Below are 16,145 nucleotides of genomic sequence, written 5' to 3'. Positions count from 1 at the left end.
TCTGACGGTCAATCAGATCGGGGTCGGCCTAGCCACTAACCCGTCTAGCCGCGGCGTTCAAAGCTGGGGGCCCGGGTTCGATTCCCGGCAGAGACATTTTTTCGGCATTACCAATTTTTCCAAAAGGCAGATAGCTTTGGGGAACCTTGATATAAGCAACGCCAACCATTGTTCACTTCATCCATTTCTTTCACAATATATATATATATATATATATATATATATATATATAACCAAAAAAACAATTCAAAATAGTTCAAATTGGTGAAGCTTTTTTCAGTACTTTTTATTCAATGTTTATACTTTACATATTTCAATAAAAAGAAAAAAAAACAAGAATAGCACCGCGAAAAGTACATTTAAGCAAAATAGCGCCATGGAAATAAAGTGAAAGTAAAGAAAATTAACAGTTGAATGAAATATCAAAGAGAAAATACGAGAAAATGAAAATATAAAGGAAGTTAAAAGAAAACAATAGTGTTTGTATCTTTATACATGTAATATACATGTAATAAGTATCCTTGTTTGGCGTCACCTATGCCACGTGGAAGTCGAAAAACAATATCCTTGATGACGGTTTAGTAGTTCATCTGGCAAATTTTTTTATCTTCATCAAGACCATGAAAAATAAAAAAATGAAAGTGATCCTTTTTACAGTGTCTTCATTCCGAAGATACAAGTCACTTTTGATTGAAATTTGAAATTGCTCAAACTAGGCAAACTGCATGATCGAATGGCATATTGGCCAACACATCACCAGCATAAAATCATAATTTAACGATTTTCTTTAAAAAAAAACGGTTACAAATTTGTATCAATAAACACAGAATTTACTTCCGCGTATTAATTTTTTTTCGAATTGCCCCCCCCCCCAAAAAAAAAAATACGCGAATATAATAAATTTAGTTTGTTATGTTATTGAATACAATTGCGCAGTAACGACAGATTTCAATACTTAAAAATGCAATTTATTCTCCATCGCCATGCTTTCTCGTAAATAGGAAGGTATTTTCAGCAGCAAAGTTATTCAAAGTCATTCAATATGCTCAATAAAATTGTATACATTATTGTATACCATGTTCATGATGTTATAGATTTAACTACTAATTTTCCATCTAAAGCATACTTATAAAAAAGCTACGCTCCTTTGCATGCAAATGATCATCGAGGATCGCGGAATCGCAATAAATTGTATAGTTCATGTGTATCATGTTCATGATTTTAAGTATTTTGCTTTGTTTCATTGTTCCTTTTGAATGAGTATTTATCATTAGAAGAAAGTAATGGTACCGATTTGTATGTCTGTTCTAACATCAGTTTATACTCGTACCAAATGAACAAGTGAGGGTCTTTAAACCGAAAGAAATTCATTTCAACATTTCTTAATGTCTTACGCTGTTTGGGAGTAATCCCACTACCCCACCCCCCCCCCCCCGCGCCGGTGTACCGGCGGATCCTGCGCCTGGCAGATACTGTTCTAGGCACCAAATCCGCCGGCGGATCGTGTTCTACTCTGGCGGATTCAGTACCACTCTCTTCGGAAGATATCGTTCTTGCGCTATCGCGATATCCTTCATTCACATACGTCACGTGGTACGAGAAAACTAGTCAAAAGCGGTAGATTTCATCAATTAAAGCTTGCAGAAAAAGATATTTATGTTATCTCTATGTGATATGAGTGAAAAAATAAAATGCGTAATCTGAAAGGGGAAAATAACGCATTTTCTTGTTACAACTCTATGGAATTACACCACTTCTAACATTGCGAGGCCGGTGAAAGCATTTTCGAAACCCGATATATTCAGCTGTAAGCGATGACTGCATGAAACTTGCATTTCTGTTTTTAGTTTAAATTAATAGCTTTCGATTTGTCTGATTTATCAATTAAATTTTGGGGTCTGGTCTGGGTCTTTAAATAGTCCACACTTAGTCTTCATTCAACTGTCAATGTCTGCTGCACTACTAGTATACAAAGAATTTTCCCCCAAGATAATGCTTGTATTCAAATAACATGCATTTGTTAATTTATTTCATACCTATTAATTTATTGCAGTATGAAAAATCCTTCTTATCACAATTTTAGGGATAAATTGGGCACAATATGCATCGATTAATACACTGAGTACAGGGCCGTAGCCAGAAGCATTTTGTTGGGGGGGTGTACCAGCTAAATTTGCCAACTAAATTTGGAGTGACAGCGCCAACGTGAGCACAGGGGGAGTCTGGTGAGGATGTTCCCCCCCCCCCTACAATAATCACATGCTAAAAGATTTTGAATTATTAGAATTGAATTTGTTATTTTTAATGGACCTTCTGTGCAAGATGTCTCAACTAAAATTTTAAGAGTGCTACTGCTAACAGTGGCGTACCGTGGGTCACGGCATGGGGGGGGGCACCAGCAAAAATTTTGAGTCATTAAGTGGGCGCGCGAAGCGCGCTCAATTGCCAGGTATACTGACCTAATAGAGACATTTTAAGGACTGTGCCATTAAACGGATATGTATCTTAGTGATCAAATAATGCGAGCGCGAAGCGCGAGCTGAAAATGTTTGATATTTAGTCGTAAGGGACATTATACGCAAGTTTTGTAATCATGATACGTACCTGTCTCACAAAACAAACAATGCGAGCGCGAAGCGCGAGCTGAATTTTTTTGTATAACTTAACCCTAAAAAGAGACATTTTAAGGACTATCTTTTGGAATTTATGAAGTGCGTACGTATCTCATCATAGTCATCTAATGCGAGCGCCAAGCGCTTGCTGATTTTGTTAGAATTACACTGGCACATGAAGCACTTTTTGTGGTCATTGTAATCATGAACATGATACGTATTTCACTAATGAAATATTGCGGGCGAGAAGCGCGAGCTGACAATTTTTTAAATTCAGACCTGAAGAGGGGCATTCTATGGCTTGTTTGTAGGAATTTATTATTTCACTAATTAAGTGATGCGAGCGCGAAGCGCGAGCTGAAAATTTGTTATAATTAGATCAGAAAAGGGGACCTTTTAAGGACTGTCTTTAGGAATTCGTGCACTGCAAAAACGCCGGTGTTTAACACCAGCCTAACTGTATCTATATCGGTCCACACTAATGCGAACGTAAGCACAGACTGGAAATGTTTTATGAAGGCCTTAAAAGGGGGCAATCACCTTAAGTATATAGTCATGAAAAAAGCATATGTCACTACATAAAACAATAATAACTTGAAGTGCGAGGAGATAATTTGGTGCATAATTTGTATGGTCTTAAAATATAACAGGACTATATATCTCACTAGTCAGACAATGCGAGCACCAGGAATGATGCAACCCCAACCTGCCCCCACTCCCACCCATCCCCACCCCAAGCACATTCTGACACCATAAATTAAAAAAAAATCTTTGGCGACAGAATTTAGTAAAAATAACTAAGAACATTTTTGTGTTTTTTGCCAACTGCAAACTTGTAGACAAGTCTACAAGTTGTAGACTTGTCTTCATGAATTTGCCAACTGCAGAGTTACCAGTTTTTACAAGTCTTGTGTTCTGTTCTTTTCAGATCTGAAACGGGGCAGTACTTCACTTTGCTGACCGGTAGAGCGTATAGTGTTCTGCCACTTTAAAAGGCCCACTTTATAATTTGCCAACTATCTTTGGCTTTGATTATTCAACTTAAACCTTGGAAATTCATCCCACCCCATATTAATTTACCTAGTCTTACCTCTAATTTTACAAAACTAATGTGTTTGTTAAATCGTCAATAATCGTGGTATAATTTGCAAACTCACAAGCTTGATATTGGGGGAGGACCGGGGGCTTACTTAGTGTGTTATTATAGCTCCATCTGCTTTGTCCTTTGTATTTCGCTGACTAGTAGGGCTCTAAGCCTGGCTACAAGGACTTGGATTTGCCAACTGGTTGTCTTTACTCTATAAGACGTAACCTTCTTCGAAGTTAGTACCCCTATTTTTCTTTCCTTCTTTCCTTCTTTCTTCCTTTCTTTCTTTCTTTCTTTCTTTCTTTCTTTCTTTCTTTCTTTCTTTCTTTCTTTCTTTCTTTCTTTCTTTCTTTCTTTCTTTCTTTCTTTCTTTCTTTCTTTCTTTCTTTCTCCCCCTCTCTCTCTCTCTCTCTCCTTCTTTCTTTTTTCTCTTCCCTTCTTTCCCTCTTTTTCTCCCCTATCCTCCATTTTGCCAACTGGTACATGATTTTGCCGACTGCCATGAATGTTGGGGGGGGGGTGTCACACCCCCCATACCCCCCTCTAGCTACGGCCCTGACTGAGTATTAAATGAAGGCAAACAATGGCAGTTTCGATAATTAAAATCAGTATTTTGTATTAAAGGGATGGTCCGGGCTGAAAATATTCATATCTTAATACATAGAGTAGAATTCACTGAGCAAAATGCTGAAAATTTCATCAAAATCGGATAACAAATAATAAAGTTATTGAAGTTTAAAGTTTAGCAATATTTTGTGAAAACAGTCGTCATGAATATTCATTAGATGGGCTGATGATGTCACATCTCCACTTTCCGTTTTCTTATGTTATTGCATAAAATCATATTTTTTTCATTATTTCATACTTGTGTGAACAATATGTCTCTTTTATAATGAAATAAGTTGCAGCAATAAATATCTAATGCACTAGATCAATTGTCAATTCAATTTTCTAGTTCTTAGAGGAAAAAATTTGAATAAACCTAATTTCATATAATGAAATACAAAAGAACAAGTGGAGATGTGACATCATCAGCCCACCTAATGAATATTCATGACGACTGTTTTCACAAAATATTGCTAAACTTTAAAATTCAATAACTTTGTTATTTGTTATCCGATTTTGATGAAATTTTCGGCATTTTGCTCAGTGAATTCTACTCTATTTGTTAAGCTATAAATACTTTCAGCCCGGACCATCCCTTTAAGCTTTCTAAAGGGAAGTATAAATAATGATCACTGCAAATGAAATTCTTGATTTACGAAATTCCAATGTATTACTATTATTTCCTCCACATTTTCTCGTATATATTTTTTTATTTTCTCTCCCTCCCCTTCCTCTTTCTGTTTCTTCTTTTTGGTGCTATATTACCCACGCGTATACGCCCCAGATATTATTATTCATAACGTGCCAGGAAGGTTACGAAACTGGAAAAGAGGCAAAAGGGGCGAAATGAGCAGGGATAGAAAGAAAGGCAAAACAAATAAAGAAATGAAAACCAGGAGGGTATAGTGAAAAACAAAAGATATAAAGGAGAAATTATATTTCACTAAAGATCCCATATTGATCTTAAAATTAGATGACTGAGAGGTAAATTAGGGAGCACCAAACAGTACGTGGCGTATCTAACTTTTGTCCGGGTGAACTTCCGGTCCCCTTTAATTAATTCAGATTCCTTAACATTGAAAAAAAAAGAATGTTTTTTTTTAATTCTTTTTTTAATTACATGAAAAATTAAAAATAGGCTTACAATTAACTACATAAGAAGTTGATCACGTTTTGACATTCTTTTTTGATGTTTGTTAGAAATATCAAATTTATGTTTTTACCAAAAATTAGCATTCTACAAGCAATAATATTATGAGCAAACAGCAAAACATAATTGTTTTCATACATAATTTGCATCATTTATTTTGAAATATGAAGTTTTAACTTGTTGAAATTTTTCTAAACATTTGTAGTTTAAAAAACCTATAGGCCTATATGGGGTGCAAATTTTCGCCAAACAGTCTGGCAAACTGACACTAAACATGGTGTGAAAAAGCACAGTTAAAGAGGTCGATGCATACTGCGGACTGAAAAAAGGAATAAAAATTCACAAAATAGAATGATGAAAATTTCATCAAAATCTTATAATAAATAGCATAGTTTTGGCGTATGTGCCAGGTCTATGTAATACATGAAATATCGAGACATCATTTCTCCTATTAATCCTCATCCCCATCGAGCCCTTTGTCAAAAGCTGTATGGATCCGCCCCTGAATAAGAATTCACTAAAGGCGGACGAAACCCCCCCCCCCCCCCCCATTGCGATCGAGCTGCAGAGCCGCGCATGCGCGCGCTGCCGAGGTTGTCTGTCCAAATCAACATTAAACGTATAGTCAATAGAACCAAATCCGCCGAGGAACCAAATCTGCAAACATCAATCCGCGTCAAACCCGGCGGATATGGTTCCGATTAAAAACGATATCGGCCATTTAGAACCATATCTGCCGGCGGATACGGTATCCGCCGGTGGAACCAAATCCGCCGCTACACCGGCGGCGCGTTTCCGTTTTACACCCTGGCGAAGGCAATCTCCGCAAAAATAGCTACAAAGCGACTAGTGAAGAGTCTAAAGTTTGTTTACATTATCAGCTGGGCGCGCGATGCAAAAGTCCGCATCGAAGATATCTGCAGAACATGTGCAAATGCAGCTAAGCTTATTACTATTGTAAAGATGGAAAGGGATAACGATGGTAGATACCTTACATTCGACTGTGAATTAGATGGAGTTAGAATGATATTAGGAAATGTTTATTTCCAACTAGGAACAAGGCAAATGAGCAAATAGAAGAGTCCTGCAAAAGATCAATATCATTATAAATAAAAATTCTCTCAGTCATGTTATTATATTAGGTGGTGATTTTAATATGATATTAGATGATAAATTAGATGATAAGGGGTCAACCATACAGGTGAAATCTAGATTTAATACAGAATTTTTGGAGTTCATGGACAAATTTCAATTAATAGATATTTGGAGGAAAATATATCCAGGAAAACAACAGTTTACTTTAAGACAGAAGACACTACCTATTCAAAGTAGGCTAGATTATTGGATAATATCAAAAGAAGTTGAAACATTGGTGCTGGAATATGACATTTTACCGTAACTCCAGACCATTCTGGAATCTTGCTTACCTGTAGTAGTGGAAAAAAAGAAGTGAAGCGAGGTCCTTCATATTGGAAATTCAATTATTATGATAAAGAATATATGTTCTGCTATGAAAAATGAGATTCTTAGTTCAGTGGAAAAAGCAACACAGAAATGTCTTTTCTAATTACTCATTGCTTTGGGGCTTTATTAGATTAAAGATTAGAGAGTGTACTCGAAAATATTCTAAAGAAAAGGCACGAGAAAGAAATAAGCTGATTTTAGAGTCCAAAGTGAAAGACTTATGAGGCGTTGCAAGAAAGTTATGTTGCAATTGATTGCAAATCGACTGCAACTTTGCAGCCGATTCCGATCGACTGCAACTAGCAATCAATCGCCAATTTGCGTTGCAAGAAAAAGGCTTGCGATTGAACGCAAGTTGCAGCTGACCTGCAGACGATTTGCAGCTGTAAACAGGGTCTGCAGCACAAGACTAGCCGAAAAAGCAAAATAATGGCTTGCAACAATCCTGTTTGTGGAAGAGAGTAAGTAGAAAATATTCATTTTTCAGACAATTCTTTCTCCATTATGTATGTTTTTAGAGAATTTATATATTTTAGACCTATGCCAGGGAAAAAAATTATTCTGAAAAAAGTGAAAATGTATCTTTATCGCCGGTCGAAATTTCACGTTCAACAAATTTTCTACCGTACAATTTCAATCCCAGTCCCACACTTGACTTTTTGTGTCGGTAATGCAATGTTGTATCAACAACACGGCATGTCTTGTATTGTACATATGTTTATTATCATCATGTTTGATTCTTGTTACCTTGGTATTTTTTTCTTATGCCTATTATTGCCATTGTTGTAAGTTGTTATATTTCTTCTATGCCCCCAGGAGGGGCCGTCAAAGAAATAAAATCATTGTCATTGTCATTGTCATTGTCAATTGTCATTGCCGGTGCAGTGCTGTTAAAAATCACCCAGAAGCAAGTAAATGTGCAGGCTCTAATTATGTATGAAACATCGAAAATGACCTTTAAAGATTATTTTTGTTCCTATTTGAAATGATTTTTAAAGTTATATATCGGTTTCAACGGCGAATAGCCATCCAGTAAATAGAAATTAAAGACTTCCATTACACTCTAGACATTTCCAAAAAAAAAGATTCCTCCTATGGCATATGGTCCCCCTTGACATTTTTCAGAATAAATCTGCCACTCAAAATTTTATTTCCGCACCGCTGACTGACGTTTTACTTTCAAGTCTCACACAACTTTTGATACTAAATTTGCCTTTCCCAGGTACAGGGTCAGGAAATTTTGCATCATTATGTTTGTTTAAGTACATGTCAGACAGAATTATGATTACATCTAAAAAGTCAATATTCATAACTGGGTAATTTTTTTTTATTGACAATAGTAATTTAATGTCACTGATGAACTTTGTCTTGAAAATAATTTAAAAAAAAATTTAAGAAGTTAAGAAAAAATATTTATAAAAAAAACATGAATTGAAAGGAATTTATTTTGATACCAGATTTTTTAAAGTAAAGTTGTTAGGATTGCTCTAGAAAAGAATATGTACACCAAAGTTTGGCATTCTATTACGAGCTTTTTTTAGTAAATTAAAGCAAAAGGTAGGATTTCATAATTTTTTTGATTGCGCCGCCAATGGCTGAGGAACCATAGTGCCCCTCCCCAGGCCAGAAGTGACTTTAATCAAAATACCCTTGGACTACTATTATGATTAACACACTGGCAACTGAGCTTAACTTGTATATTAATTTCATGAATATGTTTTATCTCTTTGCTTTTTGCTTTTAATTGCTTACTACAGTTATGACAAAGAAGTCTGGAACCTCAGAACCACCATAACTGTGTCTGCTACAATGTGTGTTCTTGCAACCAGCTGATTGATTCATTTTATCAACTCTTGAATGGTAGGTTACATGTAAACTGTATTATTATTAATAATTCACCATGATCGTAATGGGGATGAGGGTGAAATCTGTACACATTGACCCAAGGATAATGCAAAATGAAAAAGGCTAACACAAATCTCTATCTTGACTGGACTTCTCAGCAATGAAGACATCCCATTGATGGGGGGAGGGGAGGGGGTGGTTGTGCTCATCCAAGGTGTACTGTATGAAAGTGTGTATTTTGCTTTCATTGATTTAATTTATTGCATATTTTAATTTCCATGATTCTTTTATTTGGGGAAAAACAATCAGTTCACACTTTTTAAGATTACTTCATGGCAAATTGCCAATTACTATGGTCTCAGGAGTAAGCCACTATCCCTCTATCATATCATCATTTGGGTGCAAACAACGCCCTTACCAGCAGACATAGGGGCATTTCTGCACCGATGGGTGCACACAAATGTTTTGCTAAGGGCGTTCTTGCACTGAAAGGACAAAATTTGAACTAACCCAAGCTATGTATAGTTATGGGCTTGCATTATTTCCCATATTATTATTTTTTTATGAACAGGTTGATTATCAGAACTGAATTCAGAGCTGCTCCTGTCTGTAGCAGGGGCCGCGGAACCGGGGGGGGGGGGGGCTGGGGGGGCTTCAGCCCCCCCCCCCCCCACTTTTTTCCAAAACCGTGTACAAAAACATAAAAATGACCATATGATTGTGATTTTTAGCATGGTCAGCCCCCCCCCCCCCCCCACTTTGAAAACCGTTCCGCGGCCCCTGTGTAGTAACATCATTATAAGAGTGGACTACAGAATGAGGGCGTTGCTTGTTTAAAAACTTCACTCCATGGAGCTCTCCAAATTCATCTCAAATTAGACTGCTTCTGGAAACCAGATTTGTTCCTTCAAGCAGAGACGCTTGTGGCTTTCCTGACTGGACTTCTATGGATTCTTCATGCCAACCTTAAGAACTGTGGTCTTCTGCATGATACACATCAATTTCAAACAAGACATTCTGTGGTGAAACACTTGATGTAGATGATATGAAATTTAACTGAATATAACTGAATCTCAGAAGTAATTCCTCGGGAGCAAGAAACATTGAAAAATGAAAATAAAAGGTCCATCAATAATGAATGTCTTGAGCAGTGTTCTTTTTTGTGCACAGATCAATGGATCTTTTCAAGTCCAAGCAGGGATGTAGTCAATGCTGACCTCGAGGCAACATTTTGCTGGCCTTGGTCCGAGTCACTGTACAGAATCTATGGGAAGTTCTCTCAAGCTGCCTCATGACTCGGAAGAATCAGCCTCGACCTCATCCCTGTATGCAAGTGTGATATATATCTACGATGCAATCTCATGATTAAAGAGAGAGAAACAAGAGAGCTTCAGATTTTGAAGTGTAGCAATCTCCTGAAATGCATGTTTTATTTGAAAATCAAACTAAAATAACTTAATTGGGCATGTTATTCATTATGATATGTATGAATGAAAGCATTTAAGCAATTTAGTGCTCTTGCAAAACATATTCTGAGTTGTATTTACTGCAAACGCTCAGAAATATTGATAAGCATTTGCCAGTGCATGAAGTGTTTTAATAAAGAGTGGCTTTTGTGCCTATGGAGAGTTATTATTTTTTCAACATTTCTTCATACAAATTATTTCAGAAATCACAATTTGAATATTCCATGACCTCTGATAACAAGAGCAGAATATTTTTGGTGATTGACACACTTTAAAATGATATTAGGAGAGAATGTACTGAAAGTGTGTGAAAATAATGGCATGATTGCTGAAGAGGCCTATAAAGATTGAAAATAACATTATTTCAAGTTTTTCTTGAAAAAAAACCCATGGAAAATTGAAAATGGCATAATTTACACAAGTTTTCAAAACAAAATACAAAAAAAAAATTTTGCAGAATTTTTAGTACACAAGCCTATGGACAATCAATTGAACGTAAATCGAACGCAAATTTTGCGCATCCTTCAAAATCTTACATAAGTTACGTTCGATTTGCAATCAATTGCAAAGCTTGCGCTTGATCTACGTTTAATTGATCAAACGCAACTTCTTCTTGCAACAGGATTGAACGTAACTTGCGTTCAATTGCAGATTTGCGTTTAATCGGAGGACTTACGCTCAATTTTGGGAGTTGCGTTCGATTTGCGTTCAATCGCAAGTTTCTTGCAACACCCCATTAGAACAGCAAATTGCTGTGAATAACTGATGTTTTGCGGAAGAATTTGGAGGAAAAAAGAGAACTCCTTAAGAAGTTATCTGACTTTGGCCTTGATGGTCTCAAAGTAAGGTCACGCGGGGCCTGGAGTGAAAAAGGGGGAAAGAATTTTGCATTTTTGAACAACTTGTGTTATCAAACAAACGTAAATCTGAGATTCATAAATTAATAGGTGAAGATAATCAGATACATAGCGACAAAGATGAAATTCTAAGAATCATCAAATTATTCTACAGTTCCTTATATTCTTGTAAGAGTTTGCAATGATGTTGAAAATTTACTGAAAAAAATCCCTTTCATCCAAGGTATTACTTAATTATCAGAAGACAATAAAAAATAGATGTGAAGGTAAATTAAGCAAAAGTGAATGTTTTGAGGCTTTGAAAAGCATGCAACTTAATGAATCCCCAAACAGAATTCTACTCCACGTTTTGGTGTGTAATTGATGACCTATTGGTTGATTGTTTAAATGAAACTTTTGAAAAAGGTGAATTGTCTGCATCACAGAAATGGAGAAATCACTCTAATTGAAAAAGTAGGTAATTAAAAACCTATAGTTCTTGCCAAAAGAATTAAAGAGATTCTCCCCGAAATTATACAGGTTGACCAGGTTTATGGATACATTAATAATCGAAATATAGGCGAAGCAGTTCGTCTTTATATTGATGATATTTTGTTTCAGGCTTTGAATAACAATATAAAAGGCTCTTTATTAGCGGTGGATTTTGAAAAAGCATTTGACTCTGTATCGCATGAGTTTATATGAAATGTATTAGAAATGTTTGGATTTGGTGTATCTTTTAGACAGTGGATCAAAACTTTGTATAGTGGAGCATGTAGTTGTGTTATGAATGGTGGCTTCACAACTGGTTATTTTGATATACAGAGGGAAGTAAGACAGGGAGATCCCCTCTCGCCTTACATTTTTATTTTATCTATTGAATTACTTGCAAATGTTATAACAAATTATACAGGGGTTATGGGTATTTTATTGGCTCAGAATGAAGTTAAACAAGTGCTGTATGCTGATGATGTGTCGATTTTTGTACGAGATGAACGGTCCTTAGAAAGACTTGAATTACTTTTTGATGTTTTTGGTAAATTAAGTGGTCTCATATTAAACAAGGATAAAAGAAATTTAATGAGATTAGGAATTAACCAGTACAAACCAGGACTCTGTCCCAAAAGGATGGAATATGGTTAAAGAAGTGAAGATTTTGGGAATATATTTTGCCATGGATGTGAAGGTCAAAGAAGAAATGAACTACAAAGAAATATTAAGCAAAATAAAATAGCTATTGAGTTTGTGGAAGCAAAGAGATTTGACCATATTAGGGAAAATTCATCTTCTAAAAACGTATGCACTTTCAAAACTGATTTATGTCTCATCTTTGATTGTGGCCCCGAAGTGGGTTTATGTGGAAATAGAAAGAATCACATTCTAATTCATTTGGAATGGACAAGATAAAATAAAAAAGAAGCACAATGTATCAAAACTATGAAAATGGAGGTTTACGAGTAACAAATTTTGAAGTTTTTATTTAAGTACAACGTGTAATGTGGATGAAAAGATTAACATATTGTAACAATCAGATGAAATGGAAAACGCTGTTCAATAGTTTATGTAAATCAATTGGTGGTGTGTTCATTTTTCAATGTAATTATAATACCGCGAAGATCAGAGCAAAGTTACCAACATTCTATGTTGAAATGTTAAGAGTTTGGCAATGAATGGAAGAATGTAGGACAAAGGAGAAGGATTGTGTTTCAAACACTACAAAATTTAATAACAAACATGTATTTATTGATAGCAAAATGGTATTTGATATAAAACTCTATACTCATAACATATTTAAACTTATTTATTTGATTGATGGAAACGGCCACTTAAGGCCAGTATCTTACTTTTCAAACCGCGGTTTGGACTCTAATGATATTTTAAAAATATCATGGTATTATGATGCTCTGCCAATTGGATGGTAACGTTCATTCAGGATTAATCCATTACAAAGTAATCAGTCCCATGACGACCATATCTCTTTACAACAGTACTATTGGGAAAAATGTATCTCTAGACAAGATTAGTTCAAAACAAATATATATATATATATTATTAACGGTTTAAAAAAGACGGATGACATGCATAAATCAATCGTATTTTTTCAAGTTTAAACGTAAATCAAATTCGGCATATTTTCATGAGACCGCGTTTTTCTACAGTGCATTGTAAATTTAGGAAATTTCAGTTTAAACAGCTGCACGGGGTTATTTACACAAATGATAAACTTCATACAATAGGTTATATTTCATCTAACAAATGTTCGTTTTGTTACCAAGAAGTTGAAACTCTTGATCACTTATTTAAAAGTTGCCCGAATGTTCAAGCACTTTGGAAAAATATTGGACATAAATTAAGGTTAAAAGAATTGGAGAATCTCTCCATGGAATACACTTTGTTAGGGACTCAAGTTCAAATAGGATAAAATGTTTAAATACAGTAATTTTAATAGTAAAAAAAAAAGAGATTTATTCTGCAAGGCAGGAAGCTGTTTTGCCAGCTGTTGGAATCATAATAAAACATTGTAGAAAATATAGGGTAGAGGAATATAGGATTGCACAAGAGAGGAATACCTTGGCAATTCATCTCCAGAAATGGGAACAGGTTGATTTAGAGTAACGAATGGATGCGTATATTTCATTTTTATTATAACTTTTTTTTCTTTTCCAAGTATGTACATGTATTAAACAATGTTTTGTCATATTAGTCTTATGTTATGTAATTTTCAGTAAGTGTGATCAAAATAATGTTACCTTCAATAATTATTTGCAATATTTATTTCGTCTTGTAATGTTTTGTAATACATGTATGATATGTTTGATTATGAATATATTGAAATTAAAAAAATTGTTTCAAAACAAAAAACTATACAGGTTCAACACGAATGTCATGGAAGAAGAGGATGACATTCCGTCACCGTTGTTGGTCGCCGTCGTCGTCGTAGTAGTAGTCGTCATAGCCATGTAGTAGTTAATGTAGTTATATATACATTTATTATTTTTATTGCTATTTTTATTATTATCATATTTTTATCATGATGATTAGTAGTAGTAGTAGTATACTATATTATTAGCATATCATTTTGAAACTTTTATAAGATTGTTAATCATAATTTGCATAGTTTGTTATCAATATTATTTTCATTACTATTATTATTGTAACTAGTATTACTATTATTATCATTATTATTATTGATAGCGTCATTGTTATGAACAGTATTAGTAGTAGTAGCAGTAGTAGTAGTAGTGGTAGTAGTAGTAGTAGTAGTAGTAGTTATAGTATTATTAATCATTTAAGTATTATATTTTTTGTTCTTCTCATTCGGTCTTCTTCTTCATCTTTTTCTTCTTCTTATCATCATCACTAGTATCAATATTACATTATTATTATTAGTGAGTAGTATATAGTAGTAGTAGTAGTTGTTGTTGTTGTAGTAGTATCGGTGGTAGTAGGAGTAGTAGCTAGAACTAGTATATTTTAATTCATCGTTTAGAATCATTTTGAAACAATTATGAGTGGAAACAACTGGACTTCTAGATGATGTAGATTCTCCTTCGTTTTGTATTATTTTCTTGTCTTATAATTATTATTACCGCTAACTAAATTAATTTTGGCTATTGCCCGAATTCTAGGTTTTTCACCTCCTTGTGTATGACGCCACTGTAAAACATGTTCGTATATATAATTTGTACGACTGCTCTCTAGCTAGCTCTGTACATGAACATGATGAAGGGTATACCTAGCCACTGAACAGTGGCTGTAGTTTGCACGCGGTGGTGGGCCGTGGGTATGGGCGGCCATAAGGGCCAAAATTAACGTCATCTTAAACAAACAAAACACAGTAAAAACAGACAAAGGACATAAACAAACAAACAAAACTTCGTACGGTGAAAGGTCTATGTCAAACAAACAAAGGACGATCACAAACGAACAAAGGACGATCACAAACGAACAAAGGACGATCACAAACGAACAAAGGACGATTACAAACGAACACAGGATGATTACAAACGAACAAAGGACGATCACAGATAAACAAAGGACAATTAAAAACAAACAAAGGATACTTGCAAACAAACAAACAAACAAACAAAGGATGATTAAAAACAAACAAAGGACGACCAAAAACAAACGAGAAACAAGTTAAAACAAAGGACGATTGGGCCGGGCAATCAAAGCACAATCACAAAGAATTTATCAATACTGATTCAAAATAAAGAAAGGATGTTTCGAAAATCGTATAAGGATGATGAGAAATGAACAAAGGATGTTTAGAAAAGGACGAAGGACGATCAGAAAAGAACTGGACATAATAGGACAGTAGAGGGTGTCCTACTCGACACCATACAGCTTATATAGCGCTAGCTGCAGATATGAGCGCTTTATTTCTGTTTTCGATTGTTAATGCCAATGAAGCCAATCCAGTGGAATAAAAATGAGAATCGAGCTTAGTCTTTTCTCCAGACCCAGTTAATTAAAACTGGTGGAATATATGTCTTTGTAGTTGTTTTAACTTATGCGGTGCTTATTGTGAATATATGCCCTAAGAGTAAATTGAGAATCAAAGGTAGTCTTTTCTCCAGACCCGGCTTCTTATAACTAAAAACTAAAACCTTATTCATATAGCACAAAAGTGCAAAGTCTTTTTTCCAGACCCAGTTAATTCAAAGATTATAATATAAGTCCAAAGTCTTTTTTCAGACCCGGTTGTTTCAAAAATTATAATATAAGTCCAAAGTTATTTTTCCAGACCCGGTTGTTTCAAAAGTTATAATATAAGTCCAAAGTCTTTTTTTCCAGACCCGGTTGTTTCAAAAATTATAATTTAATTCCAAAGTCTTTTTTTTTCCAGACCCGGTTATTAAAAAATTATAGGTCCAAACTAAGATACCATAATGATAATCCAGTGGAATAAAAATGAAAATCGAGCTTAGTCTTTTCTCCAAACCCTTTATTCAAAAATTATAAATAACAATACAACAACAACAAAACAGTATAGAGACCCCATAATCGTATTAATGGTGGATAACATGGACATATAGCGTAGCCTTTCAGCCAATTATTTTTTTTTTCAAAATAACA

At 34.9% G+C, this 16,145-nt stretch overlaps 1 long non-coding RNA gene across 1 annotated transcript; it reads left to right on the top strand.

Moving 5' to 3' along the window:
* The first annotated feature begins 5,991 nt into the window (after positions 1-5,991).
* Positions 5,992-9,397, top strand: LOC135157223 (uncharacterized). The gene is made up of 3 exons (XR_010296258.1): positions 5,992-7,380; positions 8,677-8,779; positions 9,336-9,397. It is a non-coding gene; the product is annotated as an uncharacterized LOC135157223 (long non-coding RNA).
* The last annotated feature ends 6,748 nt before the right edge of the window (positions 9,398-16,145 follow it).

The sequence above is a fragment of the Lytechinus pictus genome, chromosome 17 (assembly GCF_037042905.1).
Source record: "Lytechinus pictus isolate F3 Inbred chromosome 17, Lp3.0, whole genome shotgun sequence".
NCBI classification, from domain to species: Eukaryota; Metazoa; Echinodermata; class Echinoidea; order Temnopleuroida; family Toxopneustidae; genus Lytechinus; species Lytechinus pictus.
The sequence above is the reverse complement of the archived record's forward strand: the minus strand, read 5'-3'. Positions and strand labels throughout refer to the sequence as shown.